This window comes from Octodon degus, unplaced genomic scaffold (genome assembly GCF_000260255.1).
Source record: "Octodon degus isolate 3935 unplaced genomic scaffold, OctDeg1.0 scaffold00071, whole genome shotgun sequence".
NCBI classification, from domain to species: Eukaryota; Metazoa; Chordata; class Mammalia; order Rodentia; family Octodontidae; genus Octodon; species Octodon degus.
This window is the reverse complement of record NW_004524647.1, coordinates 2,517,762-2,539,477: the sequence shown is the minus strand read 5'-3', so window position 1 is coordinate 2,539,477 and position 21,716 is coordinate 2,517,762. Positions and strand designations below refer to the sequence as shown.

At 39.7% G+C, this 21,716-nt stretch overlaps 1 protein-coding gene and 1 pseudogene across 2 annotated transcripts in view; both read left to right on the top strand.

The window, feature by feature from the left end:
* Positions 1–21,716, top strand: part of Ctdspl (CTD small phosphatase like) — a 132,660-nt gene that overhangs the window by 45,634 nt on the left and 65,310 nt on the right. The gene's annotated exons all lie outside the window — the stretch shown is intronic.
* Positions 6,260–6,485, top strand: LOC101583277 (annotated as a pseudogene).

Here is a 21,716-nt window from a genome sequence, read left to right as displayed (position 1 = left end):
AGAGAGAGAGAGAGAGAGAGAGAGAGAGAGAGAGAGAGAGAGAGACAGAGAGAGAGACAGAGAGAGACAGAGAGAGACAGAGAGAGACAGAGACACAGATTAGAGTCCTGTTAGGAAGTGACAAGATGAAATGTTTGATGGGTAAGCAAGTAGCCACCAATGTCTGTATAAGTCATTTCATATTTTTGAAGCTCAGTTTTCTCCAGTAATAATAGCCAGGCTCTTTCAACTTAACAGAGGTATACCTCATTTGCCTCAGGGAATAGGGCTTTTTGTGGAAGTCTCCAGGTACATAGGAAAACTGGGAATTCATGTTTCATAGATCTGTGTATCCCACAGCAGAGCCATTTACACCTCAGTTTTCAGGATGCCAGGAGCTCTGGGGACTTACTAACATGCCCTTATTTTAGAATTGGGCATCCATGGCTCTTTATCTTAAGGATTCTTCTAGTTGTCTTTGCCCATTAATTCCTCTTACTTTTACTCCTATTTCTGTTATCTCACTCAAACTACTGTCTTTGCTGTCAGTGCTGTTTCACATTGAAATTCTCTTCCTTAAAAGACAATGTCTGAATCATTCAGTAACCATCACTCAGGAACAGTGCAGTCCGTCTTGTACTAGGCTACCCCCTGGCCGCAGAACACACTGTGATCGCTTTCTTCTGTAGAGACCTGTAGCTGTGGCAAGTACTCACATCCTTCCCACTGCATTATCCGAGAGTCTGCAATGCATAGTGTTGCACAATTGAAGTGGGTATACTGCCCATCTTGAAACCTGTGTGGTTTGTGCTCCAGGAAATATCATCCCTCTGAAATTGAATTTCTTGGTGTATCTCAGGTGTTTGAAAGTGGGAGTGGTGTTAGAGAGACAAGGCAATTGACTGGTTTACTAATCCCAGGGTACAGTGGAAAGTGTGGCTTCTATACAGAAATGGAGGAGAGGACTTGAGAAAGGGCAGCTAAAAACCCACTTCCAAGACAGACCTTGTCATTAAAAAAGGAAGCTACTATTGGTGCGTCCTTCTTTTCAAGCTACCAAGAGGTGAGGGGCACTTGTCAGGACAAACTCATTTAAGAGGTCTTTTTGTGTTTTGTCATAGCTGCTGCTGCTACAAAACAGCTTTGAACTCTGAGGTGTGAGGCTGACTTTAGAGGCTAGGGCAAGGATAATGGGAGAGTTTTTGACAAAATAGAATGTGAGAACTTGTATTCAATGACCTGGGAAAAGGTCATTGGGAAAACTGGTGCATATGACTCGTCTTTTCTTTCATATGGCTCATCTTGTCTCTTTATGTTATTTATGTAATTTTTGACTCAGATAGTGAGGAATACATCTGGGCCCTTAGGTTCAAATGTTAGAGGCAGGTAAGGCTGTCCTTATTATCACAAGGGTTATTTCAGGGACTCAGAATCAGCAAAAAAAGTGTTACACCTGACACTTCCCACCAGATTCCTCTAAGTTTGGGCTTTGAAGTGGCTACATAGTATGAGCAAGAGGCTCAGAGCCTCTTAGGATGAAGGCCCAGGAATCTTGTCCACCTTACATTTATACTCCTTCCTGGAGAAGCTACAGTGGCTCAGGGTGTTGCCACTGCTGGATCCAAATTTTTTACCAATTCCATGTACAGATGCTTCTGACTGATGCCGGTCAGTAAGCCAGCCTTCATCACCACTGCCACTAGGTTACTGGTTGCCCATGCAAGGACTATAACCGTTTAAGCAGAAAATAACCGAGGCTGCTGCCTTCCTCACAGGATCCCTGTCACATACGTTGTGGCTTTAGGACTTCTTTAGCTGTCCAGGGATGGAGGGCTGGTTGACATATCTCCTTACCAATAAATGCATAGCTCTATGGGCTGACTGCCAATAGGATAGACCTTTGCCGAAACTTTGAACTTGATTTTGTGACATTTGCAATTTAAGTAGAGAAGAAAGCTAGATTCCTGAGAAGAGCTGAGCTGATTATGGGTTACCTGTTTTTGGCTGCTTAGCAGTAATTCCCTAGGAGGAGTCTGTACTTCGTTCCTTCTCTGGCACCTAGAAGCAGTAGTGAACTCCATCAGGCTTTAGAGGAAATGACCCTCCCTGTGCATCTGAGATCCTAGGATATTAATTTCACCCAGGCTTCACAATGTGAGTTTTCCATGGAGGGAAAAAAAAGGCTCATTGACAGGTGATAACTTACAAAGGTGAGGGACCTGTGTGAGGGATGAGAAGGTCCCTTCTCACTCCCTAACCATAGAATCCCCCACCCCAGATTCTCAAGTATTGGCACCATTGGGTAGCAGTCTCTGAGACTAGACTCTGGGACTAGCACAGCTCGCTCTTGTGAATTGCTCAAAATGTGGCTCTTGTATTTAATTGTCTCCCCAAAGCTTCATGCACTCATAGGTGAGGCTTGTCAGAGCTGGCTTGATCCAGGACACGTGATACTGGACATAAGAGTGTATGGTATTAAACTAGCCGACTGATTGGTTTAGCATAGTTCTTATTGGATAATGGGAAAGCCCACCCTGTGTAAAGGTGGCACACCTGAAAAATTTGCAGTCTGGGTAAAAGGGAAAGGATGTGATGTTGTCAGCTGCTCGTTGCCTCCTGCTTGCCCTACAATAAGACTGTTTCTCCTCTGCCATGGTCCCCTGACATGCTGTCCTGTCTTAGATTCAGCTGACCCTGGACAGAAACCTCTATAAATTATGAGACAAAATAAACTTTCCCTTTTTTAAAAAAAATCTTTATTTATTTATTTGGTACAGGGTCTCACTGTACAGCTCAGACTGTAGTGATCCTCCTGTCTCAGCCTCCTGAGCACTGCGATTACAGGTGTGTACCGCCATGCCCAGTTTCAATGGCTGACACTTTGTGCCCAGGGATCTGGGGCTGGCATGACATGTGGTACTGGAGATTGAACTCAGGTCCTTTGCGCTTGCCAGACAGGCACTTAAACCACTGAGCTGTCTCCACAGCCCTCCTTTTTTAGCTTGTGTGTGTTGGTAATTTGACTCAGCAGTGAGAAAAATAACTTAAGACAGTGGTCATGAGTCCCTTCCTTACCATGTGTTCAAGACATATGTTCCTGCTGCATCATGCAGACCTCATCTAAAAATCTAGTCTGAGGAGGTAATTTTTTTTGTCTATCATTGCATCTGAACTGCAAGTTACAGCAGCCTTCTGACTAGGCTTCCTGCTTTGCCTCTCCTGCTCATCTTGTATATCTCCTTAGTGTACCTTGCTAAAATATGACGCAATCTAATTACTTTTCTATTCAGAAGCTTTCAGTGCCTCTTGATGGCCTAATAGAAACAGAAGAAAGTGGGAGAAACCTCTTTTGTGATTTAGCTTCCACCTGCTTTGCTAAATTTCATTACTTATTCTGCCCACAGCTCCACACACAGGGACTGAGGAAACTTTTAGAGATGGTATGAATGAATATAAAAATTAGGAAGCTGAACATGAGTTCTCTGGTGTTTTTTATTTTTACAGTTATAAGCTATCACACTATTATCTGTATGAGATTAATCATCAATATTTTGTTCACAGTTTTTCTTGATACAAAATGGTTATCCAAAAAATTGGGAGGCTTGCCTTACTTCAGAAAGGGGTAAAGGTTGATGGTACTGTATAAGGGAAATGGAGACTCAAAAAATACTTTGATTTTTCATTTTGAATTTATAGCTCAGATATGCCTACAGAATATATCTCAATGATTCATTCTTTTTTTAGCCAGGAGTTCTCTAGTCAAATCTAAAAAGACTTGAAAGAACATGTGATTTCTAAAATATCCTGGAGTATTTTTCCATTGTGGGTCAATGCATTGCTATTTCTGTAAGTACCAAAGGTAGGAGAACAATATTGGTTCATTGAAGACCAAGGCTTGGTTGTCTGAGCTGTATAACTGGGTTTGTGAGTGCTCCTTTCTTTCTTCCTACCTATAGCTGGGTATCGCTATAGAGCCCTAAATGTGTTTCCCAGATCCTATTCCTGCCATAAGGTGTTTTATTCTATGCTGTATTCCCTTTAAATTGTGTGAGCCTTGACTCCCAAGTCAAAGCCATAGCACATAGGTGTGAGCTGTGTTTACAGAGTAGGTCAGGCAGTGTAAACTGTACCATGAAGAGGTAGCTTTGGAATATACCATCCATACAATTATAGCTGATGTGAAGTTCTGTTACTTTTCAAGGCTTGAGTCATACTCATAGGAAAAGGTATCCTTTAATCAAATGGAGAGGAGTATCAGCTGGCAACCAGGAATTGAGTTCCCAGCTAAACCCACTGATTTTTCTGGGCCAGGCCTACCAGTACTTTCAAGTCAGGGTGTTGTGTTAATTAGTTCTTGTGCTGGATGGTTTCTTTATGCCCCATTCAGCCTTCCCAATCCTGTTACCCTTCTCTGTCTCTTGGCAACTGACCTATGGGAATGTATGAATGAGCTCCCTTGCTTCCTGGCTCCCATTTGCCAGTGGGGAGAACTGGACATTCTGAAGAAGTATTGATTTTCCTGGCCCCACCCTATGGTATCACCGCAGATCTTGGATCCTGGCAGGCAGCCCTACAGCAGGGTGCTGGGTTATCAGGTCCAGTGGCCTCTCCTCCCTCCCTCACCCATAGGGGTATAAGCATCCCACTGTCCCAGAGCACTGCATTCAGGTCCCCTCTACAAGTGGTCTCCTTATTAAATGCTCCTCGACTTACTCATTTTGAGAGTGCTATATGTTCCCTGCCAGAATCCTGGTGGATAATATTCCTAATTCAAGCTCTGTAAAGAGATGACTTTACACCGGGAAGGAGATATCCCTCTTGGGCTCCCATTTTTCACTAGTCCCTTCCTGATGGTTCACTAAGATCTTAGGAGAGAAGGCATAGCTGAAATGCTATCTGTAGAGCCGGAGTGCCTAGAGTAGGTATTACCAGTGCATCGTGACAGGCAAACTATTAGAGCCTGATGTCCAAAGACTGTGCCACTCGCTATGGTGTATGTGGGGGGAGACCTTGGGCAATCACCTATCACCCCTTTTTGCCCTTGTGACTTCGGGCAAGTTGCTTTACCCTTGTGCTTTACCATCTTCCCTCCTAACCTCAAACTGGTAATAACCACCCCAGTCCACACACAGTGGTTATGACGTACAGGTGAAGGTGTGTGGACCTGCTCTGTTTAGTGAAAAATGAAGACTTGTCATATGCAGCACTTATTGTGGTGGGAGTTATAGTCAGTGTATAGGGGCCCAGTGGGGCATTATTAACCCTGGCCCTGTTTATGCTAAAACCCTGCCTTCTTTCCTATTCTCTGGCGTATATGTTGCTGAGACATTTGTGACTCCTGTAGTGTCAATTTTAGGATCAAAGCATGACCCCAGAGATAGCAAATTACAAAACAGTGTCAGCAAACCATCTTTTGACATGTTTGGAACTTGGATCCTGACCTTGAGAGTCTTAAGTGACCATTTATGGATCTTCTAAAAGCACCTGCTTTGAGATAGGTCTAAAAGACACATGCTTAAATATGGCATGGGTTCTCTTGTATGATAAACCCAAAATATAAAGAACAAGGTAAAATAATAGGAAAAGGGGAGACATCTTTTGCGAAAAGGAAGAACTAGAGGGTGGGGGAAAGAGGAGATAGGGTGAAAAAAAAAGGTGTTCTTTGTAACGGTACTAGTTCCCCATGAGAAGTGTAATCATTATGCACTACAAACATGCACTAATTTTAATGAACAGGAACAGTAGCCCAACACAGGTCTAAAGAAAGATGAAGAAAATTAAAGATATTTTTATACATCCTTAATTATTAAAATCAACATGGAAACTTTTGACATAATGACACATTCTTGAAAAACAGCATGTCTCATACAGTTTTCTCTTAAAAATAAAGAGATTTAAAGAACGTTAATCTTACACTTTTTTTTTTTTTTTTGGTGTAACTGAGGATTGAACTCAGGCCCTTGCGCTTGCCAGGCAAGTGCTTATTGCACTGAACCATCTTGCTGGCCTATCTTATACTCTTGACACTGTTGATACTATATTAGGTTGTATATAAACAGTACATGTGTGTTTCATGTGTAGGGAAGAAGAGGAGTTAAAGTAAAAATAGTGGAGTGACACAGTGAAAGAAGTCACAGCATTAAATCCCTTGAGAATGCATGCCACAGTGTATTTATTAGAAAGACATTAGGAACTATACACGTAGCGATGTGTATGAATCTCAAGAACAACAGTGCTTAGGGTGAGGCCCCAGAGGTCAGCCTCCTAGCCACTTCTTGATATGTCTGTGGCTTTCGTACTCTACTAGATGAGAGGCAAGGCCATGATTGATCAGGAAAGGATCCAGCAACTCCTAAAGAAGAATGACCCACTGCATCATGGAGTATCAGAACACGAGCTATGCGAACGAGTGCGTTCAGTATCAACAGGTGTTACATAGATGTCTCATTTACTTAGCTACCATACCAGATGCCAGCCCAACCAGTACTTCCGAAGCAATGGAGTGATTTTCTACTTGGCTGTTGTGAGGAGTGAGAGCATATAATCTAACTTCCATGAAATGGAAACAGGATCTTTATCATCTAAACTGCTTAAAACATGAATGAACCTATGTGCTGCCTTTTGAAATGGGAAAATGTGAAGAAACCTACTAACAACTGTATTCTCAGCATACATATTTATTTTAATAATCAGATGTGAAGAATAATGCTTAGTGGAAGAATAAGAATGAGATACACAAAATAATACTTCCATGAGTTCAAAATAATGTGCCCATAAATATACAGTACACACAATATTTTATGAGTACTGATGCAAACATTAAAATACACACTTTGAGCACCTTATAAAATTTGCCAGTCAAGCGGAAGACCCAATACTATTATGGGCTACTGGACTCTTTTAGAATATTTTGCTGAGTTTACACACCTGTAATATTCAAATAACGGAACTTAACAAAAAAAAGGGATACAGATGAATGTCCATTTTGTATCTGTGTATTCAAAGTGGTTAGGATAGATATATAGTTACGTTCTCTTAATGAATAGAGTGGTTTGTTCTAATGGTGTTTGTAAATAGGATATCATGTCTGCATCTTGTACAGCAATTACCCACTAGGAAGAGTGTATGCAATGTGTTAATTATTGAAACTGTCCTACCAGTTTGGTTTGAAACTGTCTCATTGCTATTTGTTTCTCAAAATTATGGGAAAAAATAAAAAAATATATTGTTAAAAAATAAAATAAAATAAAATTTGCATGGGGCTGAAAGGTGTGGAACTTGGCTCTAAGGATAAAAAGCAATTAAAGCATAAATACACGGGGCTTTTACCTCAATAGTGACAGTGATGTACTAGGAACTGTTGCATGTGGTAAATACAATCCTCTGTTCTTGACATACAAAACGAATAGAAAGTTCTCAGGTGTTTTTAAGAAATCAGAAACCTTCTACTGTTCATTTTGGCTAGTTTTCCCTATAACGCTTGTGTAGCAGCTAAACCACAAGTGGTTAATGCAACAAAAGCAGCCTTTGTAAGGTCAGAACACAAACACCACACAAATGCTGCCTAGAAACCACATGAAAGACAGGATGCTGTGAGCTGCCCTTCAGGCTTGCTTCTGGAAGCTGGCCACCTGGAAACACCCACCAAGTGGGTCAATGTCTGTCACAGAGGGTAGGGTATTTCAAATGTGGTTCTTTTCCAGTAGAAAGTGGAAGCTATGGATGATGCATGTAAATCTACAAGAAGAGGCTGCATAAAGTATTTTGAACCATACACCTACCTAGCCTCTTTTCTCTTTTCTAGTGGTTTTTTTTTTTTTTTTTTTTTTAATTCCTGTTCTTTTGTGGGTAAAAGTGATAGCATCTGTCTTCATAGCCACACTTTACATAAACAATATTTCTGCATCTTTACCCCAATTGTTCTTTCCCAGTGTTGCAGTGCACTGTATTTTTTTCAGTCATCATTTTTAATGGCTGAGTAATATTTTTAGACTGCATTTTCCCACATTTATTGACAATTTCTCTGTTGTATGATGTTTTAGTTACTTTTTCATTGCTGGAAGAAAATACCCAGTACTCACAAGCTAAATGGAGAAAGGTTTATTTTAGCTTACAATTTGTAGAGGTTTCAGACTGTAGTTGGCTGGCTCCAATGCAAGGTGGCATGGCAGAAGAAAAACAGTTCATGGCGTGGCAGGCAGAAAGCAGCAAGCCTTCCTTTTTCTCTTTATTCTATCCAGGCGAGAAGCCTGTTTGTTGATGCCATCCACACCCAGGGTGGATCTTCCCTTTTTGGTAAGTCTATACCCAGAACTATGCTAAACCATTGAGCTAATCCATTGTCACACAGGCATGACCCAGTATCACACACCCATGATCCATGATCCCAAAATCCACACCAATGAGCAGGGGAGTCTTTGGAGGGAAATCTATATATAAGCCATAACATTCCACCCCAACCCCCCAAAGACTTATGCATGTCCCTTTATGCAAATTGCGCTTAATTTATCTCTAAGAGTTGCCAAAGTCCCAACAGTTCCAGTATTGCTGAAAACTCCAAGTCCAAATTGTCTTCTGAGATTTAAGGCAAATTCTTAGCAAGTTCCTATAAAAATAAAAACGTTAACACACTTTGAATACACAAGGGCACAAGATAAATATTCCTGTCCTGAAAGATACAAATAAGGGGAAAGAAAAGAACAGGGGCAAAGGAAGACCAAAATCAAGCAGGGCAAACATTAAATCCTGTAGTTCCATGCCAGCACCCAAGGCAATCTGTGAACACCAAAGGATTTAGGTGGCCCTGCCCCTGTGGTACTGCCAGTGCTTGTAGTCCTTATGGCCTGTCTCTTGGGTTGGCTTTTTCACTCCTTGCTGCTTTTCTCAGGTGATCCATGCTCCTGACTTCTGCAACATTCCTTCTTGGGTCTCTGTTGCAGTTTGAGTTTCACACTCGCAGTGTCACACACAGCCCTTTCAGGCATAGTATCTGGCCTCGCAGGCTTTATGAAATCTGGATGGAAGCTTTCCTGATCCTATAACTCTCTATCCTTCATGTACCTACAACCAGGACTATGTGGATGACTCCAAAGTCTGCTGCCAGCTAAAACAGTGGCCAGAGTTTTTCTTCTTTCTTGACTGCAGTGGTTGAATGTCTGAATTGCTGAGCTCTATGAACCCAATCCCCAAGGAACAAATTCCTAGGCCACTGCCATTTAGGAGCGTGATGCTGCCCTGGAACTCTGTTCTCAAAGCAAAAACACCTCTGGAATTTTAAGGCTGCAAAGGATGGAGGGAGTCCTAACTGATTCTAGAGATATCCTCAGGTCATCTTTTCTGTAGTCCTTTTTTTTCTTTTGGTGGCCAGCTCAGCCCTCCCTGGGGACAGGGCTGGTGGGCATGTGGTGCTGGGGATTGAGGATCAAATTGTAAGGTTCCTGCACTTGCCTAAGTTTGCTTAAGCAGGCACTTTAGACCGCTGAGCTATCTCACTGGCCCCTACAGTCCATTTCTGAGGTAATTGGTCTTTTAATGCCAATCTTTTCAGCCACCCAGCTTTCCTCTGCTCCATCTTGGTAAGCTACAGTTATAGCAAAGCTTCCTTTAAGGTTAAATTCAAAACTTTAAAATCATACTGCTGGCCCTTTGCTCTTGATTCAAAAGGCACAGCTGGCTAAAACTCTTTAACAGCAGCCTTGCAAAACCTTCCACATTAGACTGCCTTGAAATTTCTTCTACCAAATTAATTAGTCCACTGCCCTGAATCTTAGTCTCCTGCAGAACCTTTGGATATAAGCAAGATGCTGACAGATTTTCTGCCAGAGCATAACACCTATGGCCTGGAGCCCAACTGCCAATGGAGGCTGTTATGGTTTGTGTCTGGATGTCCCCCAAAAGCCTCATGTGGTCATGTGGTAGGGAGGCTTTAGCTGAATGTAGAGTTGGTGATTGGTTCATTGTCTAGTGCTTGGATTGAACGTATGAGTTCTGCATCTGCTCTAGGGTGGTATCCTGTATACAATATAAGAAGAGAGGCTTGCTTTCTGCTTTTTCTGTCTTCCCTTGCTATGAATAGTTGCCTCTATGCCATGCCACCCTGTCTTGGAGCCATCTGACTATGGACTGAAACCTTTACAAACTGACCTAAATAAACCTCTCCTCCCTTAACTTGTGGGTTTTGGGTATTTTGTCTCAGCAATGAGAGAAAAGCAACTAAGAAGAGACCTTCCTAATTGAAACCTCTTGAGGCTGATCTTTTCTGGCTGTATTACTGTCAGCATTAGGGTCTTCTGCGCTCTGACCAGAATCTCTCATCAAACTCGGTTTACAGAATCCAGGGCCATCTTCAAACTTTTCCTTTTTCCACAAGTTTCCACAAGTTAGCTCCAAAGGCTTATGAGCTATGTGACCAGGTAGTATCACAGAAATGAGCTGAGAAAAAATACCCAACACTCACAAGTTGAATAAAGAAAGGTTTATTTTAGCTCACAGTTTACGCAAGTTTTAGTCCATAGTTGGCTGGCAGAGGGCATGGCAGAGGAGAGACAGTAACATGGCATTGCAGGCTGGAAGCAACAAACCTTTCATCTTTGCCTTTTTATTTCATCCAGGCTACAAGCCTTTTGGTGTAATCCACACCCAGAACTATGCTGAACTGATCAGGGGACTGATGTCATATTACATACTCATGATCCAGTGTCTCCCAAAAGCCTCACCTATGAGTACATGAGTCTTTGGAAGGACATCTAGATAGAAGCCATAACATGACATTTATACTGATTTCTCCTTATTCCACTTGTAAGCAAGGCAGAGACAAACATACCCATGCTGTATTCAGCTCTTCATATTTTCAATTAATTCCTCATGCTACTAAGGAAATGGAATTACTGGGTAAAGGAGTATGTAAAGGACGTGTGACTTTTGTTCTGAGTTACAGTAGCAGTTTACACTTCCACAGGTGCTGTGCTCTGGTACTAGTGATGTACAGTGATACTTTGGTTCATGAACACTTCACAAACAGAAATATTTCACAAAATTTTGTTTTTTCTTATAAACTCTTCATCAGGTGACAGATACAACCACAGCCATCTTTCCCACATGAACATGAACATGGCCATCTTTTCCAAAATTGTACAACAAATTATGTTTGTGAACCAAGGTACCACTGTATTTTCTAAGTTTTTAATCATTGTAAGAGCTAGTGTATGTTGATGGTATTTTGCATTTCATTGAAGTTTCTCTTCATTTTTTAAAAAAATTATTTTAACGTATAGAAAAAGTAAAAATTGTAAGTATTCATAGAGTACCATGATATGTTTCAATACATGTATACATTGTATGTTGATTAAATTAGGTTAAGCATATTTATTTCCTTGAACCTGTATCATTTCATGGTGAAAGCTTTCAAAATCCTTTTTGCTAGCATTTGAAATTGAAAATACATTATGATTCTCATCATCCTACTGTGTAATGACGCATCATACCTCTTGTATCCAGCACATTGTAACTTAACACCTGTAGATAAGCCTTTTTTAATCCTCCCAACCCTCCCCAGCCTTTCACCTTCTATGAGGTCATCCTTTTTATATTCAATATATGAGATTGTTTTTGCATTTCTTTGGTTAGTGAAGTTCAGATTTTTCTGGGTTTGTTAGAGATTACTATTTCTGCTTATATTACTATTGGTGATGAGTTTGGGATTGCCTTTTCAATTTATATGTAGCCTTTACCCAACACTGATTTTTTTTGTCTTTGTCATAATTTTATTTGCTCCTAAAGAATTTTTTGTTTGAGCATGGTAGTGCATGTCTATAACACTAGCACTCAGAAGGCTGAGGCAGAAGGGTCACCTCTAGTTTTGGGTGCCTGGGGTACATAGTAAGTTCAAGGCCAATCTGAATTACACTGTCTCAAAATTATGAATAGACAGAGAAACAGATAAATCAACAGATAGACAAACAGACATTTTGAAGCCAGATGTGATGGCACACACACCTATGTTCTCAGTACTCTTGAAAGGCTGAGGCAAAAGGGTCAGAAGTTTGAGCCCAGCATGGACAACTTACTAACTTAGTGGAACCCTGTTTCAGAGAAAAAAAAAGTAGGAATGAGACTGTAGCTCAGTACAATAGCCCATGGTTCAATTCCCTGTATTAAAAATTTATTTTGAAGTGTTTTTTTTTCACAAATAGGACTTTATCACTATTAAAAATCTGAATCTTAAACAGACTCTTTGACTGGTGGTTCATATCCATCAGCTCGTTCAACTTTAGCTCCAGTCTCATCCCCAGTAGCCTTTCCAGAGCTACTACCTTCGCCATGAAGCTCTGTGACTTTTCCCTATTTAAACTTGGGCTTCTTCAGCATTTTTACTTTTCTGACAAAGACATCATGAAGAGGGTAGATAGATTGGCAAGCCTTTACTATGTCTTTCCCAATGCTGTCTGGAATCAGTTTATTGACTATTTCCTTCAAGTCATTTGTCTGCACCTCTCGGGTCAGGATTTCCATCATCTTCTTCTGGATCTGGCAGACCTGTTGGTGCTGAGCGTAAGAGGTCTTCCATTTCTGGTAGTTGCGGTTTTTAATAAAGCCAACACAGAACAATTGAAGCAAGTAACCATCGTAGTCTTGACATCAACATGAGCTTCGATCATGGTCTGCCATTTTTTGACCATGAAACACATTTTATCACAGGTGAGATCCATGTCATGGAAGTTAGGCAGTTTTTACCCTGAACATCTTCAGTAATTAGCTTGAATTTTCTAAAGGCAACTTCATCATTCTGCAGGTCAGCAAAGCTCACTTCAAACACACGACCTTTGAGCCCATCAGATGCAATTTCAGTTCCTTGGGTTCTGTTGACAAGTGTTTTTCCAATATTTCTTATGTTGAACATAGCCGGTGCCTTCACATCATATCAGTCTTTTTTAGAAAATAGATCAACCACTTTGTTCTTGGCTCCTTTTTTGTCACCTTTCGTAAGGCGCTTGTTTTTGCCTACTGCCATGGTGCTGCTCAGAGAGCCAAAGGGACTGAAGTTTTATATTAAATGCTTTTGTGTTTTTGTTTGTAAACTGATACTAAATTTATTGGTATCTATTTTGTTAGCAAAAGAAAAATCAAGATAGGCTTTGAATGAGCTCAAGAAAGAAATTTTATAGCATGGCACAATGATGACAGATGCATCAGATTAGGGGTTTTGCAGGTAGACAAGACCAGGTTCCAATCCCTACCCCTGATAAGCTGATGACCTGAGTGCTCTGGACCTCATCCTGAGTGCTATGGAAATTGTGATACCCAACTTCCATGTGTGTCGTGGGATTACAAAGAAACAGTGATGTATAGAGTGGATGTCCAATAACCCAGGTGCTGCTTGCTCTGAAGAGCCTATGGCTGAGCAGGGTGTCTGAGTGGCTGGTTTAGAGAATAAGCTGTGGCACTCACCCATGTCTGTCCATGGCCTGTCCTAAAACTGTCTTATTTCTTTCCAGGTGGGAGGCCCAGGGACAGGCAGTGACGGTGCCTCCTGCCAGTTGTTCTTAACAGTGGAGCTGTTGTTCCAGCATATCTGAAACCAGCTTCCTGTTTTTCCTGGTGTGATAGTGTTCTTTTAAGCAGCACCAGTTCCCTAACCCCCCTGTAGGGGGAAAGTCTAGGCTTTTTTTTTTTTTAACCAGGGACCTTTTTACCGTTCCTGGAGCTGTTTGACCTTGATTGAGCAGGGTCATGGTGCCAGGCCCCACACATGGGGGTAGGGGGAGCAGCATATCACTGTTGCATGTAATTCAAAATTTGTGATGCCTATAAACTAACCCTAATGGATTTAAGTGTAAACCTGATTAAACATTAAACTTTATTTCCCACAAGGTGAATGTATCACACATTCCTTTGCACATTCTTGAAAGAATGGTTAAGACATAGATATTGGAGTTAGATTGCCTGGGTCCACATCCCAGCCCCATTACTTATTAGCTAAGTCACTTTGGACAAGTGACCCACTCTTTCTCTGCTTTAGTTTATTCATCTATAAAATGAGAAGAATAATAGTAACTAGCTCATGATCTTATTGTGAAGATTAAGTGAAGTAATGTAATAAATAAAGTATTAACAGGACTGGGAAGATAGCTCAGTGGTCTAAGCACCTGCCTGGCAAGCGGAAAGACCCGGGTTCAATCCCTGGTACCACATGCCATGCCGGCCTGCAGAGTGTCAGCCACTGAAACCAGGCATGGTGGCACACGCGTGTAATCTCAGTGCTGGGAAGGCTGAGACGGGAGGATCACTATGAGTCTGACCCTACCAAATCAATCAGTCAATCTAAAAAAAGAAAGTATTAGCCATTTGGGCCCCATAGTAACCATATAATGGCTAGCACATGAGCTGAAGATTTTACTTGGTAAACTTTAGTTGAATCCATGGTCCCTCAGAGACTAAATTGTATTCTTTTGGTCAGAAATCTGTATACTCATTGTAAAGATAATTGTTAAAAGTGAAAAGGGGATCTGGAGATTGAGGAAGGGCAGAGGAGAAGGGAATAAAAAGAATTAAGATACATTAAGTATGTATGTGTATCTATACCCTAAAATGACTGTAAACATGTACCACAAACATGTACTAATAAATAAGCATAAAAAGATAATTTATGGAAATAACTCATCAGTAGACAATACAATTTATGAATAATCTGTAAGAACATATTATATAAAAGTTGTGATATATTATAAAATTTTTCTTTTACCTGCTTTAATTCTTAAAGTGCAGGGCAAAAGTTGTCTTGCTGCTGAAAGAAGTGCTCTTTTGTCCCAAGGAAGCCTTCAGAGGCTGACTGACTCCATTCCGTTGGATAGGGTCAGGTGATGAGGGTTCAGGTGTGCGCTCAGCACCTGTGAATGTAGGAGTGAGAAGATGGGCTACAGGTCTTCCCAAGCTCTGGCTGGTTCCAGTGTTGCTGCTTGTGCCCTGCTGTGGGAGATCACACTTCTGTCCCTGATTTATAGCTATGAAGAGGTTTGCTAGATGAAGTGGTTTTTCTGTATATTGCAAGTATACTAGCAAAGGTGCAGAGTTTAGAGTGACCATGCCTAGTCATTTAAATTACTGTATGTCCTCAATTCCTTCAAAGCAGTTTTTCCAGAGACTATTGCTTTGATATAGTGCTATTTCCAGAAATCAAAGTAGGCATGAGCCTTGAATGAGGTCATAGTAACTACTATGTTCATTTCTCCACAGTGCAGTTTGCCAAGGTGACAGAATAGTAAGTTAGAGGATATTATTCTGTATGTTTCATGAATTTGGGAGATGCTTTAAGTGATAATCTGCAATGCATTTGGAACCTTAGAACCGAGTTGAGGATGCAGAGTGATGTCTTTCCTTTTGGGAATTTTGAGAAAATTCACTGCAGGGCCAGCAAGATCTTGAAAGGAAGAACACTGAGTAAAGTACAGCCATGTAGCTTGAATGTAGACAGCTGAGGGGTGAGGGAATGATGAAGGTCACTTTATCCAGAGTACATGTTAGCTGTTTTCTAATCCCACAGAATATCTAACAAAAAGAACCTTGGACAGATAATAGAGTTCGTTGGATAGAAGTCTTTATTTAGTTTGTTTTAACATTGTAGTGAGTTTCCAAGTCAGATTTCAGATTCTTTCTGAGAACGGCAACAAGAGAAAATTACTAGCCCCAGTATTGAAGGGTTCAAACACCTGGATGGCAGATTTAAACTCGACAGAGACAAGGAGCACAATTATGATATGCTTTCAGGTAAAAAAAGGTCCTTAGAACAGAGTTTAGTATATTCATCTGTCACTTCAAAAGCAACTTGATTCATGGTGTCTTTGGAGGGAGTGGAGTAGCCCCACTGCCCCACTGTCCAGAGTGATTGCGTGTCTGTCTCACCTGAGAGTGATACAGCTCCCCTGTCAGGAGTCCAGCTCCTTCTTCAATCACCCCAACCACTCCTTCCTTCCAAGTAGGCATTTTCAAGCCTAAAGTGGTCTGGAATAGGGCTTTATACTACCTTACCTCTTGTTGGTTTTGAAGTCATTTCTTTATAGGTACTTTTGAATTAAGGAGTCCCTGGATAAGGGGCAGGCTCAGTTCATTAAGCCAACTAAGTATTAGCAAGGTTATAGGCTACCCAGGCAAATGATGCTCATGTGCATCAGAAGGACCATGTGCATTCATGATGGGAAAAAAGGGATAGCTATCAGTGGGAGCCAGGGGTGTGTGTGTGTGTGTGTGTGTGTGTATGTGTAGTGTTCAGGAAGAGCATGGGAGCCATCTGTCTCTTTAATAATAAGTGTAGTATTAGGAATCCAGTTTTCAGTTTGAAGGACAAGGACATCTGACATTGTAAACAAATGGGTCTTGGCTCAGGATTTTATGAGACCCCAAGCATTAACAGCTTCATGTTCTACAAATATTTGTTGAGCCTCAGCCACACATTAGCTACTGTGTGATAACCTTGACAAACCTAATTTGTGATTCCCGTTATCCTGTCTTCTTTATCACCATAGCCCAAAACTCAGCTATAATGTTATCCACAATGGCTTCCACTTATTAAATAATTTCTATGTGCTGGTTACTGTCCTAACTGCTTCATATACTTTATTCCATTCACAATAACTTTCTTCTTGTACACATTTAAGGAAACTGAAGTTCAGAGAGATTAAATAGTTTGGTTAGAAACTTGCTAAGTCTGTAAATGAAAACAGTTAAAAAAAAAAAGTAGCTCTACTTGATTCATCTACTGCCTTATATGCCTCCTAACTGGGCAGACAAGACAGGACTGAGTGTACCATGTTATCTATACTTAGGCTGCTGGAGTATTTTGGGCTAGAATTTTAAGTGGCAGGACATAAGACCTACTTCCTGGAAACCAGAGGAGAAATGATTGTTTTGGATTTGGTGTTTGTTTGTTTGTTTATATGTCCAGCCCCATGTTTTTAACATTATCTATCTTGGACAGAATAACTGACTTCAAGCAGACAAAATCCAGTTTGGCGTAGTGGTACATACCTGTAATCCCAACATATAGGAGGCCAAGGTGGGAGAATCACTGCAAATTCAAGCCCAGCCTGAAGTACATAGCAAGATCCTGTCTATTTAAAAAAAAAAAAAAAAAAGATTAACAATAGAAAAATAGAATCCTTTAGTGTTAGAAATTATTGAGCTAAACAATAATTTTAAGTGGTGCATATTTGTAGTACATAATGATTATACTCCTCTTGGGGAACTGGTAATTACACATAACATATCTTAATTCTTTTTTTCATTCTCTTTCTCTTCCCTCCCATCTCCTTCCATCTCTTGGTCTCCTTCCCTTTTGCAAAAGACCTGTCTCCCTATTTCCTATTATTTTCATCTTACTCTTTGTTTATATTTTGAACTTCCAATACAAGAGAAACAATGCCATATTTAATCTTGTGTGTCTGATTTATTTTACTTAACAATATGGTCTCAAGGAGTATCCATTTTTCTACATATGACTCAAGTTTATCCTTCTTTATAGGAGCATATTACTCCCTTGTGTGTAAGTGCAGCCTATCTACTCATCTTCTGGGATGTGTAGGCTGCTTCCCAGGGTTAGCTGTTCTGAATTGTGCTGCTATAAACATAGGTATGTATGTATCATTGCAATAGGATGTCTTTAACCCTTTCGGGAAGATAGTAGAAGGTGAATAGCTGGGCCAAATGTAACTTCTAGTTTTAGTTTTTTGAAGAATCTCCATACTGATTTCCATAATGGTTGTACTAGTGTACACTACTACCAACAATGCAACTTCACCAGTATTTATTATTGTTCAATTTCTTTTTCTTTTTCCCGGAACCGGGGATTGAACTCAGGCCCTTGTGTTTGCCAGGCAAGCACTTATTCCACTGAGTCAATTTCTTGATCATAGCTCTTCTTTCTGGAGTTAAGATGGAAGCTCAGTGTTGTTTTAATTTACATTTCTGTAGTGGCTGGAGATATTGAACATTTTTTTCATGCCTTTAGGGCCATTTGTATTAATTCTTCTAAGAAGTGTATGTTCAATTCAGCCACCTATTTATGGATTGGGTCTTTTATTTTGGGAAGGTCTAATTTATTCCTGCCTTCCTTTCCCTAGAGCTTAGTTCTTTGACCGAGAAATAGCTAGCAATTTTTTTTTCCCATTGTCTCCTTATTCTGTCAGTGTTCTTGTTCTCCTCCTCCCTCTCCTCCTCCTCTTCTTCCTCCTTCTTCTTCCTCTTCCTTTCCCCTCGCTCCCAGCTTCTTGGTCTTCGTTTTCTTGTCTTTTTGAGACAGGGTCTCACTATGCAGCTCAGGCTGGCCTTGAGCTCACTTTGTAGCCCCAGCTGGTCTTAAACTCACAAGGATCCTCCTGCCTGAGCCGAGTGCTGGGATTGTAGGTATGCAACACTCCACCCTGTAATTATTTTCTTTAATGTGCAAAAAGTTTTTAATATGATAAGATCCCATTTGTTGATTCTTGATTCTATTTCTTGTGCAACGGAGTTTTGTTCACAAAATCCCTGCCTATGCCTATGACTGCAAGATTTTTATCTATTTTGTCTTGCAGGAGATCATTTCTGTTTTAATGTTTAGGTCATTGATCTATTTTGATTTCAGTTTAGTGCATGGTGAGATATGTAGGTCTAAATTCAGTATTCTGCATGTTAATAGCCAGTTTTCCCAGCACCATTTGTTAGAGAGGCTATCATCACATCATCTTATGTTTTTAGACCTTTGTTGAAGCTCAGATAGCCAAATATACCTGGAGTATATTGTTTGTACCTCCATAATTTGTTCTGTTGATTGGTATCTGTTTTTGTGCCAGTATCATGTTGTGTTTATAACTGTAGCTTTGTTGTATAACTTGAAGTCCAGGATTATGATGCTCCTGCTTTGCTGTTGTTCCCCAGGATTGCTTTTGTATTTTAGTCTTTTTTTTTTTTTTGTTTTTGTAGTTGTTGTTGAATAGATGTTATTTAGTTTGCTGGAAGATTTATTTTGCTTTTGGGTGTGTAGGAACTGAGGACATCCTGCAGATTTGAAATTTTAATAGATTTCTTCTGATTTCAAGTAAGAATCCAGTGACCTGATCAGCTACCTCATGGTGAAAGGAAGAAACCAAGACCCAGACAGGGAAAAATTACCCACAATTAATTACATGAATAATAGGGGTGTTACTCCAGGAATCCAGGAAATTGGTTTCCCTTGCATGAATATTGCTATACCTCAGTCACTTTCTAAAATTTCTGTTCTCTTGCTTTGTTAGTTCTTTTACCAAAGTGACATTCTCTTAAGAACTATTGTTGTACAGTAAGTTTCAGTAGTCATTGGAACAAATTTGTTATTTTTTTTGGCAGAACCGGGGATTGAAATCAGGCCCTTGCGCTTGGCAGGCAAGTGTTTATTCTACTGAGCCATCTCCCCGGCCCCCAAGTTTATTATTTTTTAAAAATTTCTGCATGCATTTTTAAATTAGCTTGTCTGGTTCCAGTTTTCATAAAATGAGGAAACAAAAACTTTGGTTTTCATTGAGATTACATGGAAAATGTAGACAAGCTTGGGGATATGGACAATAAACCCACACATTCCTGACAGTGACATGTATCTTTCCATTTATTAATTGTCTTTTAAAATTTCTCCAAATGATATTTTAAAATATTCTGGGTAGAGGTCTTGCATACTGTTTGCTTTGATGTTGATAAAGTGTATATTATATATTATAAAGTGTATATTGCAGTTTTTTTCTAGTATGATGTTAGATATGGCACTGATGCAATGCAGTCTTTCCTGTCTTGTCCTTAATCTCAGTAGGAAGGCTTCCATGTTTCACCAACTATGGGGAGTGCAGTAGTTATTTATAAATATTGTTTAGCAGATTCAGGAAGCTCCTATCTAGTGCTAATTTTCAAAGTGTTTTATCGTCATAAATGATGTTGAATTTAATCAAATTTGTTCTCTGAATCAATGAATATGATCATTTGATTTTCTTCTTTATTTTGTTAACGTGATGACTTGCATTCCTGTCATAAAAGCATGTTGTTAATGATATATTATCATTTTTATATATTTCCAGATTTAGTTTCCTAATATTCAAGATTTTGCTCAGGAGGATGAGTGTTTACTATAATTTTACTTTGGTGGTCTATGTCACATTTGTAAGCCATGGCTTGATTTGACTCAAAATATCTTGGTAAAAACTCATTTTGGTTCTCTGGGAGAGTTTTTTAATAATATTTTATTTTTTTCTAAAGAGTATTTATTTATTTATTTATTTATTTATTTTTCGCAGAACCGGGGATTGAACTCAGGTCCTTGCGCTTTCCAGGGAAACGCTTATTCTAGTGAGCCTTCTCTCTGGCCCCTTAGTATTTAATATTGATATTATTTATTCTTTAAACATTTGGATATTTTTCTCTGTATTCTGTTGATACTCTAGTGTCTTTGGGCTTGTAATATTTTCATTAAGAAATAATCAATCTTATCATGTCTGCATCTTGTACAACAAATAACCACTAAGAAGGCAGTATGCAATGTGTTAATAATTGGAACTGTCCTACCAATTTGATTTGAAACTGTTATATTGCTATTTACTTCTCAATAAAATTATGGAAAAAAAGAAATAGTCAATCTTACTGTTGATTATTTTATAATAATGTATACCCCCTCCAACCTGTCCAGCTGCTTTAAGAGTTTTTCTTTGTCTTTCTTCTGACTGAGCAGTTCCTAATGATGTGCCTAGGTATAGTTAAAAAAAATATATTTAAAATCTAATTCATTTAAAAAATCTTGAATCTGTGCTTGATGTTCTTCTTCAGTCTTGAAGAATTGTTTGTGCTATGTTTTCCTTTCCAGTATTTTTCAGAAGGTATAGTCCTGTCTGTTCTTATTTCTCTGTTAGACTTTCTCACTACAACTCCATTTATCTTTTACCTTCTCATCCTTCTGTCTGAGTTTCAAACAAGGTAATTTTATTTGGCCTATCATTTTGTTCATTAACTTCCTCTTCAACCTGTAACTACCATTACAATTACATATTGAATTCTTTTAATGGTTTTTAAGCTCTAGAATAGCTATGTATTCCTTTTGTTTTGTTCTGTTTCTACTTTCTTGAGAAACTTTTCCATTTCACTTTTTACCACTTTGAATTCTTTAAGCGTATTTTTTTTAATTTCACATTTTATCACAGCACTTTCATTTGAGCCCTTGTTAGCTATTTCAATTGTCAGTTTATTTGGAAAACATTTATATTATCTTGTATCCTCTTACACACTTTTGATTAAGTGCCAACTAGCATAGATGACAATTTTACAGAAGTAATCTGAGGTCTTAGCTGATGTGATCTTCCCTCAGGGAGGATTTAGACTTGTTTCTGGCTGATACCTGGGGCACCAATAAGCGGGTCTCGCTGTAATCTAGTTTTGGAGATTGAGTATGCTTCTGTATCAATGGGAACTAGTCTGCTCAAGGTACAGTTGTTGAAGAATGGGGATTTGGTTTTTCCTGCCTAGCTCTATAAGTTGTCCTGAATTGCTGCCCAGCTTCTCATACTCAGCTAACTCTTCCAGAAGCTAGAGGAATTCTTATGGGAACAATGTCCCCAGATTACAGGCTAATCTCTAGATTTCTCTCTCTTAAATCTTGGCCTAGGGGCCAGGGAGATGGTTCAATAAGATAAGCGCTTGACTGTCAAATGCAAGGGTCTGAGTTCAATCCTCGGTTCCGCCAAAAAAATAAATAGATA